Genomic DNA, 18,424 nt, shown 5'->3' with positions numbered 1-18,424 from the left:
TGTATGCTGGTAAAAAGAAATAATGGGGTGAAAATCACAGGAGAATTGTGAGAAAACCGTCACACACAGGTACAGACACTATATTATCAACTACACTAACTTTACAGCCCCTGTAGCATAGTCAAATATAAAAAAAAAATCCTGGAATACCCCTTTAAAGAAGGAATGGGTCTTATTATAGGTTAGGCATCATTGTGTGCACTATTCACAGACCAATAAAAATTACAGACATATAACGTGCACAATATACACATTTTATTGTCACCTCTACAGTGTGGCTCCTAAGCTATAGAAATTATTCAAAGCCATAAAGGGGTTATCTGAAGATTGAAGGTCAGTCTGTGGATTGGGGACAACAAGCTGATGGGAGGGGATCTGAATGCTGGGGTCCGTATGGATCATGAGGATGGAGCAGCAGCACACATGCTTGACCACAGCACCATTCATTCTCTATGGGACTTCTGGATACTGCCGAGCACTGAATTTGGCCATAATCAGAAGGCCCATAGGCAGTGAATGGAGCGGTGGCCGAGCATCTGCGCTGCCAGTTCATTCACTTGGAGGACAACTGAGCCCTTGTACTTGTGATCTATGGGTCAGACCCTCACCCATCATCTAGTTAGCCCCTGTCCTGTGGATCAGGAATAACTTACTCCTCCCAGGCTGAGTGTGATCAGCTGATCAGTAAGCATACAATCACATATAATCTCCCCTTCTTATGGCATCTCAAGTGCCACTGAAGAGATATATAAGCTGAATCCCATTGAAAACAATAGGAGGCTGCTGCACCGGAATATTCGAGCAGAATTCCTGAATTTCTGAATTTCGTAGCATAGACTCGGCCCAAGTGTTTTGCTTGTTCGCCGGCTGATTGCTGGTTTAAAGGGGTATTCCAGGGAAATACTTTTTTTTTATATATATATATCAACTGGCTCCAGAAAGTTAAACAGATTTGTAAATTACTTCTATTAAAAAAATCTTAATCCTTCCAATAATTATCAGCTGCTGAAGTTGAGTTGTTGTTTTCTGTCTGACAACAGTGCTCTCTGCTGACATCTCTGCTTGTCTCGGGAACTGCAGAAGAGGTTTGCTATGGGGATTTGCTTCTACTCTGGACAGTTCCAGAGACAGGTGTCCTCAGAGAGCACTTAGACAGAAAAGAACAACTCAACTTCAGCAGCTCATAAGTACTAAAAGGATTAAGATTTTTTTTAATAGAAGTCATTTACAAATCTGTTTAACTTTCTGGAGCCAGTTGATATATATAAAAAAAAGTTTTTTCCTGGATAACCCCTTTAATGGTAAACGCCCTGTGTAATACAGTCCTAACAGATGTGCCCAAAGGACTGGTGACAAATATTTAAGTACACTACATATACACAGATGTAGCAGAGCTAAATTAGTTGTATAAATAGTATAATCCAGCATACGGTAAGGCCGAGTTTACACTAAGGAAACCCCTAAGGTAAGGCCGTACCTCTGTGATCAGACATCTTATCCCCCATCCTTTGGATAGGGGATAAGATGTTTAGGGGCAGAGTACCCCTTTAAGTTTTGTGGGAGAAAGGAGTAAAAAAAAAAGGTAGGGGGTCTCTCTCATGTGCAGTGGGGACGTGGTTGGATGGCCAGAAACCACTGCAGTCAAGGTATTGTGATGTCCCGCTGAGGTTATCAGAAGCCGCAGCACCTCACCTGGGGAGTGGGCGGAGTCTAAGGCGGTAGCGGCAGTTGTGCAGCTCGAAACCCCTATCCGTATCTGCAAAGGGTACGGAAACAATGGAAACAGGAAAAGGAAAGGAAAAAGGGGGTTATAAACGAGCGCTACTGCTTTAAGAAAAGGATTCAGGACAGTTTATTATAGTTCAGAGCGATAGGACAACGCGTTTCGGCACCAGCATGTGCCTTCTTCAGGTCCACAAAACAAATAATTTATGACGTCCTGTAGCCTGTGTTGTGCTAGGATGGCGTGCCATCCTAGCACAACACAGGCTACAGGACGTCATAAATTGATTGTTTTGTGGACCTGAAGAAGGCGCATGCTGGTGCCGAAACGCGTTGTCCTATCGCTCTGAACTATAATAAACTGTCCTGTGCTATAGTGGCATCCTGAATCCTTTTCTTAAAGCAGTAGCGCCCCTTTAAGTTTTGGAAATCCTTTACCCTTTCATTTCAGAATACTTTCGGACAGCAATTTCCCCAAGTCAGGTGAACTTACATTGTTTATAGTTGTGTATATACGTTTGGCGCAAGAACCAAGCATTACCGCCCGTCCTTACCCCTTTTGTTTACATTCACTTCACTTCTTTTATAGAACTGTTTAGTAAACAAAGCAGATACATACTGTATGTAGGTTACACAGCCATTTTCCAGAAGAAAGGCTCCTCCTGCAGGGACTCCTGTCATAAAACCTGGAAGGCTTTCCTTCTCTGTGCAAGAGAGTGTTAAAAAAAAAAGTCAGCAAAATCCCCGCTGCGTCAATCATGTGCATTATACCTGAAGTCTATAGCCAACGTTCTCCCCGTCCTCTCCTCATAAGAGAGCCCTGTGTGTAGCGTCTGGTCGCAACCAGCTCTCGAATAAACACTTCTCTCCTCGCCATCTGTACCTGCTTGTCAGGAAAAACATACGCTATTGTGCTGCCGTCCTCCCCCTAACCACCTCCTCTTATATTTTTGTAGTTATGGGGAGCGCTTGTTCATGCAGGGCCCCCTTAAACGGCAGTGCCTCTAGGGGAGCCGCCACGGAACGAGCCAAACATTTCTTGGAAACAGATTGAGAAACTGAGGCCTATTGATTTACGGAGCTGTTTTCTAAGGCCAGGTAACATTAAGTGGGTCTTGTGAGGTGTACTGGAGCCTATGAGAGGGGCAAGAGGAAATATTCATATATTACTCATGGCTTTTCTATGGCTTTTGGAATCTTGGAAAATACAGTTGTGGTGTTCCGGTACCGTATTGCATCCAGTACCTAGTGTAGAGGTCCCAAAAGTCAGAGTAACTACATTCAGGTAGGGTTCCTCAGGTGGGACAGCCCCTAGTCACCTCTCCTAAAGTTTATCTTTGATAATAATAAATGTATATATTTGATAATTATAGCTATATTCTATAGGAATGTATAGTACTTATCTTGTTCAGTGTTGCAGGACCTTTGGTCATGTGACCATGCTAGTAACCTCTATGGTATGTTGTAGGACCTTAGGAGGTCCTTGGGTTCACATGTTACCCACAAATCTCTGTAATGGTGATTGACATCAGAAGAGACCAATTAGCTCTAGTCCAGCCCCTGCCCATATAAGGGAGCTGCGTCCAATCATCGCTCTCTTGGGTTGCTTCTCTCGTGGATGCCGGACTAACAAGACGGATCTGCGCAACTTTCAAAGACACGCTAGGCTCTAAACCTACGGCCTCGGCAGAACCAAAAATCGTGAGTCTTATACTAATTCCTGCTAATACTAGCCTGACTACTGGATTGCAACTAATTCTCTAAATCCAGTGGAGCAGCGCAATAGTCTAGAGACTCTTAAAGCTAAAGTCCCAACCATTGTCAATCTCCAAAAAGGAAGCTGTATTGATGAGAGACTGTTATGTTGTTGAAGTGTACAGAAAATCTTCAGTAAAGTTAACGCTGTTTACAGAAGCTTTCCAGTTGTGGACAATCCATTATTACTATCTACTTAAACCCAGTATCATCTACCTCCCTATCGTTCCTGGGAAGGGCGGTGGTAGGAAAAGCTATATTGAGGAGCCCACACCCTGGCGTCACGAATAGCAAGGGTTAACAAGCACCCTTTATTACCTGCACAGCTACACTCCCCATACCCTACACCCCCCCAAGCTACCTCACTGTGATCCCTCAACTTACAATGGCCTCAACATACAATAGTTTAAACATACAATGTTTTTTTCTGGACCATCGTAACTTGAAAGCAAACTCAACATACAATGCTATGGACAGTGCAGATCTGTGATACCTGTCACAACTGGAGGAACTGACCAATCAGAATGGGCATTTTACTGGTAAATCACCTCTATTACTGAAGTGCATGCACTGACTGGCTGTCTGGTAGCGCCCCCTACAGTACAGGGAGATATTACATGTTCTATACTCCTTACCTGTGCCCAGGTTAGCTGCTCCTTTGGACACCAAGTAAGGGCGGCTCCATTTGGGACACTTTGTGAACTGTGTAGGACCCTGAAGAAGCTCCTGTCCTCTGCATAAACCATTGTTTCCCAACCAGGGTGCCTCCAGCTGTTACAAAACTACAACTCCCAGCATGCCCGGACAGCCAACGGCTGTCCGGGCATGCGGGGAGTTGTAGTTTTGCAACAGCTGGAGGCGCCCTGGTTGGGAAACACTGACATAGACAGTGATTTACAGCTCCCAGCAGATCTTTCTTACTTTTATATATAAGGATTTGCTTTATCTGTATTAGTTATCTACTTATTTTTCTTTAATCCTCACTTTTTCCTATTTTTGGATGACATTTTGGTGGCTTCAGAACCAATTACCAGGTTTCCATAGAGTTCTGGTCTCAACATGCAATGGTTTCAACATACAATGGTCGTCCTGGAACCAATTGATATTGTAGCTTGAGGGACGACTGTAATATGAAATAGGATAAAAAGCCATATAAACAGAAAATGTTGGTTTTTGCTTCCGGCTGTGCGCTCAGGCAGTGCGTGGCCCAGATGTGTCAGCTCCCTTATGTTTTATACATAGTTTTCGCCATCTTGTCATATACGGTTTCCTTTGTCATCCACAATCCGAATATTGAAATCTAAGGCTCGTAATATACATGATAGACTATCTGAAATAATACAGATTAATACAATGAATGGGGTACTCCAGTGGAAAACAATTTTTTTTTTAAATCAACTGGTGCCAGAATGTTAAACAGATTTGTAAATTACTTTGATGTAAAAATATTAAACCTTCCAGTACTTATCAGCTGCTGTATGCTCCAGAGGAAGTTGTGTAGTTCTTTCTTGTCTGACCACAGTGCTCTCTGCTGACACCTCTGTCCGTCTCAGGAACTGTCTAGAGCAGGATAGGTTTGCCATGGTGATTTGCTCCTGTTCTGGACAATTCCTGACATGGACAGAGGTGTCAGCAGAGAGCACTGTGGTCAGACTGGTAAGAACTACACAACCTCCTCTGGAGCATACAGCAGCTGTTAAGTACTGGAAGGATTAAGATTTTTATATAGAAATAATTTACAAATCTGTTTAACTTTCTGGCACTGGTTGATTAAAAAAAAAAAATTTGCACAGACATTTGCACTTTTTAATACAGCAGGTTCCAGTAAAGAAAAAGTATACAGTGCGGTATATGTTTTATTAAAGGAGTACTCCGGGTTAGGGAAATGTATCCCCTAACCTAAGGATAGGACATAAGAGTTTGATCGCGGGGGTCCGAAATGGAGGTCCGCATGGAGGGGACATAGAAGGCACAGCTTCGTGCGGGGGTGGACACAGTTCTTTTCATGCAGAGAGCCGGGTCGTCGTATATCTTAGCAATTAGAAGAATTACATTTGTTTAGTATTGAGAAGAGACGTTTACGGAATTGATCACCTTATGTAAGTATATAAATGTCTTATACAAAAATGTTTCAGATAAATCCCCCACAAAAGACAAGAGGGACTCCCCCTGTCTGGAGAAAAAAAGGTTTGACTTCCAGGGGAAACAAGTCTTCTATACCAGAACTGTGGATTTATGGAACAGTCTACATCAGGAACTGGTCACAGCAGGAGCAGAGCAGGGCTTCAAAACAGGATTAGATACTTTACTACAACAAAATAACAGTCATACATATACAGAAATATAAGTTCACATCCCCTTCCCTTTATCTACCCATACCCCTTTCCTTTATCCACCCATATCCCTTCCCTTTATCTACCCATACCCCTTCCCTTTATCTACCCATATCCCTTCCCTTTATCTACCCATACCCCTTCCCTTTATCTACCCATATCCCTTCCCTTTATCTACCCATACCCCTTCCCTTTATACACCATTACCCCTTTCCTTCATCAACCCGTACCCCTTCCCTTTATCCACCATTACCCCTTTCCTTCATCCACCCATACCCCTTCCCTTCATCCACCCATACCCCTTTCCTTTATCCACCCATACCCCTTCCCTTTATTCACCCATACCCCTTTCCTTTATCCACCCATACCCCTTCCCTTTATTCACCCATACCCTTCCCTTTATCCACCCATACCCCTTCCCTTTATCCACCCATACCCCTTTCCTTTATCCACCCATACCCCTTTCCTTTATTCACCCATACCCCTTCCCTTTATCCCCCCATACCCCTTCCCTTTATTCACCCATACCCTTCCCTTTATCCACCCATACCCCTTCCCTTTATCCACCCATACCCCTTTCCTTTATCCACCCATACCCCTTCCCTTTATTCACCCATACCCTTCCCTTTATCCACCCATACCCCTTCCCTTTATCCACCCATACCCCTTTCCTTTATCCACCCATACCCCTTCCCTTTATTCACCCATACCCCTTCCCTTTATCCCCCCATACCCCTTCCCTTTATTCACCCATACCCTTCCCTTTATCCACCCATACCCCTTCCCTTTATCCACCCATACCCCTTCCCTTTATCCACCCATACCCCTTCCCTTTATTCACCCATACCCTTCCCTTTATCCACCCATACCCCTTCCCTTTATCCACCCATACCCCTTTCCTTTATCCACCCATACCCCTTCTATTTATCCACCCATACCCCTTTCCTTTATCCACCCATACCCCTTTCCTTTATTCACCCATACCCCTTTCCTTTATCCACCCATACCCCTTCCCTTTATTAACCCATACCCCTTCCCTTTATCCACCCATACCCTTCCCTTTATCCACTCATACCCCTTCCTTTTATCCACCCATACCCTTTCCCTTTATCCACCCATACCCCTTCCCTTCATCCACCCATACCCCTTTCCTTCATCCACCTGTACCCCTTCCCTTTATCCACCATTACCCCTTCCATTTATCCTCCCATACCCTTTTGCTTCATCCACCCGTATCTTTTTCCTTCATCCATCTCCTCCCCTCCTTGGTTGAATTGATGGACATGTGTCTTTTTTTTAACCCTACTATGTAACTATGTCCTTGTGCCATCTGGGTCACGGTAAAATTACTTCGACTTCCTGCAACCTTAACGTTTTCCTATAGGGTTAAAAGTTTTAGGTGACTTGTGGTTTGTAACAATCTAGCGATGATTTCACAACAGAAGTGATTGAATCCACTTGCTTACAGTCTTCTATGCCAAGTATTAAATGAGTTTTTATTAGACGGCATAAGAAAGACTTCCTACTATCCTTTGTTACATCAGGCTTTATGCTTCAGCAGCTGCTACGTTTCCTTCCAATGTCCGTGTATGCTGGGATTTGTAGTAACACAGCAGACTTCGAGGCATACGTTGCCAGAGTCGATCTCATGTGACAGGTGAATACAGTCACCCAGCCGCCGAGTCACAGAGCCCCTTGTTATACTTTGCTGAGAGACTTTATTTTTCATAAACTTTCACATTTAATGGTATTTAACGTAAGTAAACGGCTTGCGGCTTGTTCTGTCGCTTCTCCCGCTGAGTACACAAGGCAGTGTGTTCAGATGTAACTTTTATAGGCGAAACTTTGGTTCCATTGAATTACTGTAGCTATTTCAGTATAGGTTACATATTGGCAGGGAGGTACATGGCGGTACATTATAAATGGTAAATGATAGGTGGCGGTGGTATCCGAAATTGGCATTTGCGCCTATTAGCTTCATGTCCATCCAGTAAATCATCAACTTAGGTTCCTGTTTCCTTGGCCTAAGGACATTGCACAGTTCCTATGTGGGTATCGGTATATGTTCTATGATAGTACGCCAATGTATACATCGCAAGGGTATATTCACATGGCGGAATGTCTGTGCAGAATTCCGCCGGAATATTCATTAAAGGGGTACTCCAGTGGAAAGAAATTTTTTTTTAATTAACTGGTGCCAAAAAGTTAAACAGATTTGTAATTTACTTCTATTTAAAAATCTTAATCCTTCCAGTACTTATCAGCTGCTTTATGCTCCAGAGGAAGTTGTATTTCTTTCTGGAGTTCTCTTCTGTCCGAGTACAGTGCCCTCTGCTGACATCTCTGTCCGGATCAGGAACTGTCCGGAGCAGGAGAGGTTTGCTATGGGGATTTGCTTGTCCTCTGGACAGTTCCTGACATGGACAGAGGTGTTAGCAGAGAGCACGATGGTAAGACTGAAAAGAAATACACAACTTCCTCTGGGGCATACAGCAGCTGATAAGTACTGGAAGGATTGAGATTTTTTAATAGAAGTAATTTACATATCTGTTTAACTTTCTGGCACCAGTCGATTTAAAAAAATGTGTTTTTCACCAGAGTACCCCTTTAATTTAAATTGGATTCTGCTGCACTGTGCACACGGTATACGGTATTCTGCTGCCAAATCCCGATTCAGGCGTCTGCATAGGGAATAGACATGTCTATTCTTTCTGCAGATATTGCTAAAAAAAAAATGCATTGCCGTCTATGAGGCGGTGCCTTTTCGTGCGGTCCTAGTGCCCACCAATGTCCGCCCGTGTTTTCCTACCATGTGAACATACCCTTAGGTTGCATGGAGGCCTAATGGACCACCATAAACCCCCTTTTCCTGTCTGATTCTGTATTATAAAGGTATTATAGAGGTGTTATAGCTATAGGTGTTAAAGGGGTACTCCCGTGGAAAACCTTTATTTTTTTAATCAATTGGTGCCAGAAAAAAACAGATTTGTAAATAACTTCTATTAAAAAAATCTTAATCCTTCCAGTACTTATTAGCTGCTGAATACTACAGAGGAAAATTATCTTCTTTTTGGAACACAGTGCTCTCTGCTGACATCACGAGCACAGTGCTCTCTGCTGACACCTCTGTCCATTTTAAGAACTGTCCAGAGTAGGAGAAAATCCCCAAAATCCCTAAAATGGACAGAGATGTCAGCAGAGAGCACTGTGGTCATGATGTCAGCAGAGAGCTCTGTGTTCCAAAAAGAAAAGAATTTCCTCTGTAGTATTCAGCAGCTAATAAGTACTGGTAGGATTAAGATTTTTTAATAGAAGTAATTTACAAATCTGTTTAACTTTCTGGCACCAGTTGATTTAAAAAAAAAAAAAAAAGTTTTCCACCGGAGTGCCCCTTTAACTCCCCAGTACAACGCAATACGTAAGGATCATACGACAGCATACAGAGAGCCGCAGAGACTCCATGTGACTTCCTAGAGCAGTGTTTCCCAACCAGGGTGCCTCCAGCTGTTGCAAAACTACAACTCCCAACATGCCTGGACAGCCGAAGGCTGTCCAGGCATGCTGGAAGTTGTAGTTCTGCAACAGCTGGGGGCACTCAAGTTGGGAAACACTGTCATAGAAGGTCTGTGCCATGTCATTCAATACCATAAATTCTTATAGTTTTAGGTAACCCTATTTTAGGAAGGGGACGTTATTCGAGAAAACGTCCTCTATAATCTGAATCTTACACCTATAACTATACATATAGGGGGAGATTTATCAAAACCTGTCCAGAGGAAAAGTTGCCCAGTTGCCCATAGCAACCAATCAGATGGCTTCTTTCATTTTGCACAGGCCTTGTTAAAAATGAAAGTAGCGATCTGATTGGTTGCTATGGGCAACTCAGTAACTTTTCCACCGGACAGGTCTTGATAAATCTCCCCCCCATACCGCCTTTAGGCATTTTGATGTGCCCGTCAACTCCGATCCATCTTTCCTCCTATTTTAAAACCTGCAAGGCCTCAATGGCTGCCCCCGCAACCTTGCAGGCCCTCGGTATTTATAGAAGGGATCCTATTCGGTTTAGAAGGTGTAAGGTTTCTTCACTGGTGATAAGTCTCAGCTTAGTTCCATTTGTCGCTCTTCCCGGTCGGGTTACACACGGGGACAGCTCCATAGCTTAGCTACGCGGATGGAAAATCACTCATATCCCTGGAGTTTCGGTTCCGTCATTCGGAACAGGCTCAATTATAAGATTTTATAAGAAATGGAGATTTGATTTATCTCGAGTAGACGGGTCAAATCTGTGGAGATATTGGGGGAGATTCGTCAAAACCTGTGCAGAGGAAAAGTCGGCCGGTTGCCCATAGCAACCAATCAGATCGCTGCTTTCGTTTTTGAAAAGGGCCTCTGAAAAAGGAAAGCAGCGATTTGATTGGTTGCTATGGGCAACAGGTCGTCGTTTCCTCAGCACAGGTCTTGATGAATCTCCCCCCCATTGATTCCATGTCTGATACTGATAAGCCATAGTTGGGGTCCGATAATTGGGGTCCGACACTACAGTCTCTTCATAGTCACAGCGCCATGCATTTTGTAGTGGCTGCACCTGGTATTGCAACCCAGCGCTATTAAAGGGGCAAAACAAATGTTTTCAAATCAACTGGTGCCAGAAAGTTCTACAGATTTGTAAATTACTTCTATGTAAAAATCCTAACCCTTCCAGTACTTATCAGCTGCTGTATGCTTTACAGGAAGTTGTGTAGTTCTTTCCAGTCTGACCACAGTGCTCTCTGCTGACACTTCTGTCCGTGTCAGGAACTGTGCAGAGTAGGAGCAAATCCCCGTAAGGATCCTCACCTGCTCTCGACAGTTCCTGACATGGACAGAGATGGCAGCAGAGAGCACTGTAGTCAGACTGGAAAGAACTACACAACTTTCTCTGGAGCATACAGCAGCTGATAAGTACTGTAAGGATAAAGATTTTTGAATAGAAGTCATTTACAAATCTGTTTAACTTTGCGGCGCCAGTTGATTTAAAAAATGTTTTGTTCCACTGGAGTACTCCTTTAATGGGACTCTGCTGAAGCGGAATGTGGAATATTCCGGCGTGACGCCCCCTCCCATAGACTTGCATTGAGGGGGCGTGACATCACGAAGGACATGGCCATGATGTTCGGGCAGTGGAGTACCACTTTAAAGGAAGAGCCCATGTGACTTGTGACATATATACAACCACGTGGCTATACCTCACCCCCACCCCTTCTTCTGTCTCCTTTATGATATACTTGTTATTACAGTGTTTATACTGAACCATCATTAACACAGAAATGCCTGGACAGAAGCAGGTGACAGAATGGCCATAAATTCATTTTATTCCCTGCGCAGAACGTGGATGTAGCCTCGATCCAAGACTCCTCGGCCCTATAGATGTTTCTGTGTAAAAAACGTACAGGTATTAGGACAATGAAGAAGTAAATTATTGTGCAAGTATGTGATCAATGTGCCCTTCGAGGCGTCCAATCCATCATGGGCTTTGCTGGGTCATCCTGATCTGGGTGATAACTGGGGAGCACATGTTCAGATATTTGCAGCTCAGCAGAGCATGGATTACATTACACAGCCGTTCTACATCATGTGCTTTAGGGAGTTCTCCGATTCTTCCAGGCTTTGTTGACTCCTACGCTGTATGTACAGTACACACCAGCGACGTATGTGTGGTAGCGGGGTGTGATGATGTTGTTACCCTAGGGGCAGATGGCATTAACCCCTTGTGTTCGTGACGCCAGGGCGTAGTTTAGCCTATAATCACCCGAAGGTATACCGCTGGATTCTGGGCTAGGCACGGGGGGCAATAAAGACTCCGACACCAAGTTACAGACAACGGTAGCTTTACTGAGGGTAGACAGATGGTAAAGTCTATACACATCAGCCAGGGCCCAAGGAGGTGACCAGTGACGCAGAGACCTTAAGGGCTTGCTGGGACTTGTAGTAGGACTGGACAATTGAATGCAGACCACGCTGACTTGACAGATGACAGGGACTGACTTGACTCATAAAGCTGTGACTTTATATTACTTGACTTGATGGCGGCTGCAGGACTGGACTTTGAGGTCTCCAACACTCTGGACACACACACTAGACAAGACTGCACTGGACCTCAGCAGAAGAGAGAGAAGCTCCACCCAGGACTTATATGGGGGAGACCAGCAGGGAGCCCATAGGTCACTCTTGGGGTCACCTGATCACTGGTACCTCCTGGGTAACAATCACATGACATAACTCTTAAAGGTACAACACATTTTATAATACAATACACTGCAGAACATATGTACAGGGGGGAACAGGTGCAAGGGGCCCTGGGGGACACTGAAGGAGGCTGCCTGACAGGACAGCAAGGGTACAGGGTAACATCTCCCGTACTGGCCCACCACATATGGAAGGATCCACTTGTAAAAACATACTTTATATTATTTTTGATCACATTGCTTCTGCTCGTGGGTGGATTGGATACACCCTCTAAAATGTATTAATTTATACACATAGAGTGCATTGAGGCTGTGTTGGCATCCTACCCAGGATGAGCAATTGGTAATGGAATGCAAACGTGCAATGGCTGCACCAAGATGGCGCCTCTAGTATAGGGCATCTATTGATGGCAGCTCTAAAGGGGACCATACACCTTCCATAGCTGTCAGCTCAACAAACTGCTATCTCTCAATGCACATTAAAGAGTACCTGTCATCAAACCATATTTTCTAAACTAAAACTAAATTCCCTAACTACTCCTAACACCCTTCCTGCCCTTAAAAAAATGTTCTGTGCTTTAAAAAGTTGTGTATCACACCTTTCCCCTTGCTCACATTGTGTGAGCTCCCGGCAGGAGAAAGTGGGCGTTCCCCAGTAGGTGCAACATCACTGAAGCCTGTGAGAGCTGTGCCTCTCCATGTCCCACACGTACTTCCTGAGTTTGGTCTTCTGCCAGGCCGGGAGGAGACCAAATTAACTGTTTGACTGTAGGGAACAGAACAGAGCCACCTAGTGGCCATTATTTCAATCACATTTAAAACATATAAAGGTTGGGAGTTTTAACAGCAAGTAAATAGCAAAGTGTCTGATAATTACATAAGGATAAATATGTTAAAAGTTTAGTTTGGTGACAGGTACTCTTTAAAGGAGTACTCCAGTGCAGTGAAACGTATCCCCCATCCAAAGGAAAGGAGATAAGTTTTAGATCGTGGGAGGTCCGACCGCTGGGACCCCCTTGATCTTCTGTATGGCACCCCGGCTCTCCCCAGGAAAGGGGAGTGTTGACCCCCACACAAAGCAGCGGTCGACGTGCCCTCTCCATGTATCTCTATTGGAGAGGCCGAGATATCCGAACGCTGTATATATAGCTCTCCCATAGAGATACATGGAGTGGGTGTGTCGGCAGCCCCCCTCGTGGGGACTGCTGAGTTACCATGCAGGAGATCACGGGGGGTCCTAGCAGTCAGACCTCCCACAATCTAAAGCTTATTCCATATCCTTTCGATAGGAGATACGTTTTACTTCACAGGAGTACTCCTTTCATTTTCTGTTTAGCCAAACTTTCATGTACTCTGAATGGAGAGAGGAGGGGTAAGCCACAGCCAGACAGCTCTAGTGGTGGTTAACCACCCTGAAAACAAAAGGGTCTGCAGTTCAAATTCAAATTCATCATCTGTCTGGGGAGAGTTGGGAGGCTGCCCATACACTTAAAGGGGTACTCTGCCCCTAGACATCTTATATCCTATCGAAAGGATAGGGGATAAGATGTCTGATTGCGGGGGTCCTGTCCCTGGGGACCCCCGCGATCTCGGCTGTGGCACCCCAGACACCCGGTGCACAGAGCAAACTTTGCTCCATACCGGATGACTGGCGATGCAGGAGGGAGGCTCGTGATGTCACGGTCATTTCCCCTCAATGCAAATCCCATAGACTTGCATTGAGGGGGCGTGGCCGTGATGTCACGAGCTGGGCGAGGCCGTGACATCACCAGTCTCCGGCACTGCACCCGACGCGCTAAACGGCTGTGGGACCCCCGCGATCAGACATCCTTTGGATAGGGAATAAGATGTCTAGGGGTGTAGTACCCCTTTAAGTAAAGAGAAAAAAATCTGACTTCGGTGTGGCTGTCTAGTCTAAAGTGTATGGGAGCCTTAAAGGGGTACTCCCGTGGAAAACTTTTTTTTTTTTTTTTTATCAACTTGTGCCAAAAAGTTAAACAGATTTGTAAATCACTTCTATTAAAAAAATCTTAATCCTTCCAGCACTTTTTAGGGGCTGTATACTAAAGAAAAATCCAAAAAAGAAATGCATTTCCTCTGATGTCATGACCAAAGTGCTCTCTGCTGACCTCTGCTGTCCATTTTAGGAACTGTCCAGAGCAGGAGAAAATCTCCTTAGCAAACATATGCTGCTCTGGACAGTTCCTAAAATGGACAGCAGAGGTCAGCAGAGAGCACTGTGGTCAGGACATCAGAGGAAATGCATTTCTTTTTTTGGATTTCTCTTTAATATACAGCCCCTAAAAAGTACTGGAAGGATTAAGATTTTTTAATAGAAGTGATTTACAAATCTGTTTAACTTTCAGGCACCAGTTCATTTAAAAAAAAAAAAAAAAATAACTGTTTTCCACGGGAGTACCCCTTTAATGTTCAAGAACCCACATATAAAATCAGCCAATGAATTTGCTATTAGGCCAAAAAGTCTCAGTAGTAGAAGACTGCCATGGAATTGGGACCCAATACATTTCTTGCCGATGCGGGTGGTCACACAATATAATGTGGGTCACACTAATCCCGTGCTGATCCTGATATAATGGGGGATGGGATGTAACGGCTCACATGTTGTAGGGAGTGGGTGGGATCGGATACGTTGCGGGGAAAAGAGGGAATGGTTGGATTATTGGATTATTTGGATTATTTCTTTGGGTGTAATAGGCCTCTAGACACTGGCATCGCATTTCGTAGGTTGGCCTAGTTGCTATGGATCTCTCCTGTGCCGGTTTACGGTCCCGGCAGATGTCCTATATCAGTAGATAGGATAGGAAGGATTGTGCAAACTAAACGTACGAACCCCAAACGTTTTCTTAGAGATTGTAAATGTTACCTTTGTTGGAGTATTTCTTGTTTTCCATTTTATTGTGTTTGGAGAATGACTGCGTGAGGAATGTTACAAGCTGTGAACAGAATGTGAAGATGCGTAAAAAAAGGTTAATAATTGAAAAACAGGATATCGGCGTTTTTTATATTCAGATCTTTCAAGGCTATGTATCTAGTAACCAGAGTTATAAGAAAAACTGTTAATTACAATCTAAGGCCTGTTCCCTGCCTGAACAACAACTGAGATATAGCCCTAGCTCTTCAGGAGACTGGGAAAGCTGGGTGGCACGCATAATGCGTGCCACCCAGCTTTCCCAGTCTCCTGAAGACCCAGCAAGGATAGGCTGTGCGTCCTCCCTGCTGCTTTCCTTACTGCAGCAGTTCTGCCCCCTCACAATAAATCTTCTTTCCCCTGCTGCTGCCCCCTTCCCTCTTCCTGCCCCCCACCCCACCCCACTAGCTATTCTCTGCACCTGCCTGCCAGGCAGTTAAATCATACTTTACATGGATAGTGGTCCGGTGGCAGAATGATTAAAGGGGTATTCCGGTGAAAAACTTTTTTTTTTTTTTTTTTTATCAACTGGTGCCAGAAAGTTAAACAGATTTGTAAATTACTTCTATTAAAAAATCTTAATCCTTCCTGTACTTATTAGCTGCTGAATACTACAGTGTAAATTATTTTCCGTTTGAAACACAGAGCTCTCTGCTGACATCACGAGCACAGTTCTCTCTGCTGACATCTCTGTCCATTTTAGGAACTGTCCAGATTAAAAGGAAATCCCCATAGCAAACATATGCTGTTCTGGACAGTTCCTAAAATGGACAGAGATGTCAGCAGAGAGCACTGTGCTCGTGATGTCAGCAGAGAGCTCTGTGTTTCAAACGGAAAATAATTTCCACTGTAGTATTCAGCAGCTAATAAGTACAGGAAGGATTAAGATTTTTTTTAATAGAAGTAATTTACAAATCTGTTTAACTTTCTGGCACCAGTTGAAAAAAAAAAAAAAAAGGTTTTCACCAGAGTACCCCTTTAAAACTCCCGAGAAATCTCCGCAGCCTGAAAGTAATGCAGTCAGGAGATGTACAGGGAATAAGATTCAGATCGTGGGGGGGTCCAACCTCTGGGACTCCTGATGATTTCCCGTAAGGGGCCCTAGCAGTCCAGGGGGTGTTCGACCACTACACAAAGCTATGGCGGACACGCCCCCTTAATACATGCAATCGGCAGTGTCCGTCTCTGCCATAGCGATGTACTGAGGGGGCGTGTCCGCTACTGCTTCATGCAGTGGTTGAACACGCCCCCTTCCCGTGGACTGCCAGGGCCCCTTATGGGAGATCGCGGGGGGCACCAGCGGTTGGACGCCACGCAATCTGACATGTATCCCCTATCCGAGAGTACCCCTTTTGTTATGGGAAAAATGTTTAAATTTATTTTTTTTTTTTAAAGAAAAGTACAAAATAAAAGTAAAGTTTTAAAGGTTCCCAGTATTTTTCTCTTCTTCTTCAGTTTTTCTTGGGAGACCTAACCTCACTTAGTGGTAAGCACTACATCACCCAGTAGATAGATAGATATGAGAGAGAGAGATATATAGATAAATATGAGATAGATAGATAGATAGATAGATAGATAGATAGATATGAGATAGATATGAGATATATAGATAAATATGAGATAGATAGATAGATAGATAGATATGAGAGAGATAGATATATAGATAAATATGAGATAGATAGATAGATATGAGAGAGAGAGATAGATAGATAGATAGATAGATATGAGATAGATATGAGATATATATATAGATAAATATGAGATAGATAGATAGATATGAGATAGATATGAGATATATAGATAAATATGAGATAGATAGATAGATATGAGATAGATAGATAGATAGATAGATATGAGAGAGAGAGAGATATAGATAAATATGAGATAGATAGATAGATAGATATGAGATAGATAGATAGATTAGATAGGTATGAGATAGATATGAGATAGATAGATAGATATGAGATAGATAGATAGATAGATAGATATGAGATAGATAGATAGATATGAGATAGATAGATAGATAGATAGATAGATAGATATGAGATAGATAGATATGAGATAGATATGAGATAGATAGATATAAGATAGATAGATAGATATGAGATAGATAGATAGATAGATAGATAGATAGATATGAGATAGATAGATAGATAGATAGATATGAGATAGATATGAGATAGATAGATATAAGATAGATAGATAGATATGAGATAGATAGATAGATAGATATGAGATAGATAGATAGATAGATAGATAGATATGAGATAGATAGATAGATAGATAGATATGAGATAGATAGATAGATATAAGATAGATAGATAGATATGAGATAGATAGATAGATAGATATGAGATAGATAGATAGATAGATAGATAGATATGAGATAGATAGATAGATAGATAGATAGATAGATATGAGACAGATTATACCTGTGTAGTATATAAGCAATGTGTATTGTTACTAGTATAAATGTACACGACTATTTGGATGTTATGAAGATTAGAGCCAAGAATAGTTGTATTCTACAGAAATATCCTGACTCTCTCGTCTGTGCTGCATTTAGACAACAATGCGTCTCTCTCTCCCCCTCGGTACTATATATATATATATATATATCCGGAGCGCACTACTACTATCAGGACATAGGTCTAATTCTAGAGGGACGAGTGGGACACAGATCCATCTCGAGTATCAAAGCATTCATTCCAGGGACTGTGTGTACGAGGGGTACGAGACACAGAGATAGATGGGATGACTGAGGGGGATTCACATGTGATGGGGCCCATGGGCATTAAAGGTCACGGTGGACCCTATACCTGCTACTATTGCTATAATACACTTCTTTCAGGTAGATACATTTTTAGAAATACTTGTCATTTGAATTACTCTGCCGGCCCTGCACCTAAGTATTTCTAAAAATGTATCTACCTGAAACAAGTGTATTATAGCAATAGTAACAGGTCAAGGGTCCACTGTGACCTTTAAAGGGGCACTCCAGTGGAAAACTTTTCTTTTTTTTTTTTTTAAATCAACTGGTCCCAAAAAGTTAAACAGATGTGTAAATGACTTCTATTAAAAAAATTTCCAGTACTTCTTAGCGGCTGTATACTACAGAGGAAATTCTTTTCTTTTTGGATTTCTCTTCTGTCGCGACCACAGTGCTCTCTGCTGACATCTCTGACCATTTTAGGAACTGTCCAGAGCAGCATATGTTTCCTATGGGGATTTTCTCCTGCTCTGGACAGTTCCTAAAATGGACAGCAGAGGTCAGCAGAGAGCACTGTGGTCATGACAGAAGAGAAATCCAAAATGAAAAGCATTTCCTCTGTAGTATACAGCTGCTAATAAGTACTGGAAGGATTAAGATTTTTTAATAGAAGTAATTTACAAATCTGTTTAACTTTCTGGCACCAGGTGATTAAAAAAATAAAGTTTTCCACCGGAGTACCCCTTTAACC

At 43.1% G+C, this 18,424-nt stretch overlaps 1 protein-coding gene across 2 annotated transcripts in view; it reads left to right on the top strand.

Moving 5' to 3' along the window:
* The window catches only part of WNK4 (WNK lysine deficient protein kinase 4), a 239,614-nt gene that overhangs the window by 64,817 nt on the left and 156,373 nt on the right, over positions 1-18,424 (top strand). The window contains exons 1-2 of one of the 2 annotated variants that reach the window (XM_056548982.1): positions 9,411-9,432; positions 11,175-11,241. The exons of the other annotated variant lie outside the window; for it this stretch is intronic. The gene's annotated coding sequence lies outside the window, so the exon portion shown is untranslated. Of the gene's footprint in view, positions 1-9,410; positions 9,433-11,174; positions 11,242-18,424 lie in introns of those variants that run through there. 2 annotated transcript variants of the gene reach the window in all.

The sequence above is a fragment of the Hyla sarda genome, chromosome 12, assembly GCF_029499605.1.
Source record: "Hyla sarda isolate aHylSar1 chromosome 12, aHylSar1.hap1, whole genome shotgun sequence".
Taxonomy (NCBI): domain Eukaryota; kingdom Metazoa; phylum Chordata; class Amphibia; order Anura; family Hylidae; genus Hyla; species Hyla sarda.
This window is presented reverse-complemented; position numbering and strand designations above follow the sequence as displayed.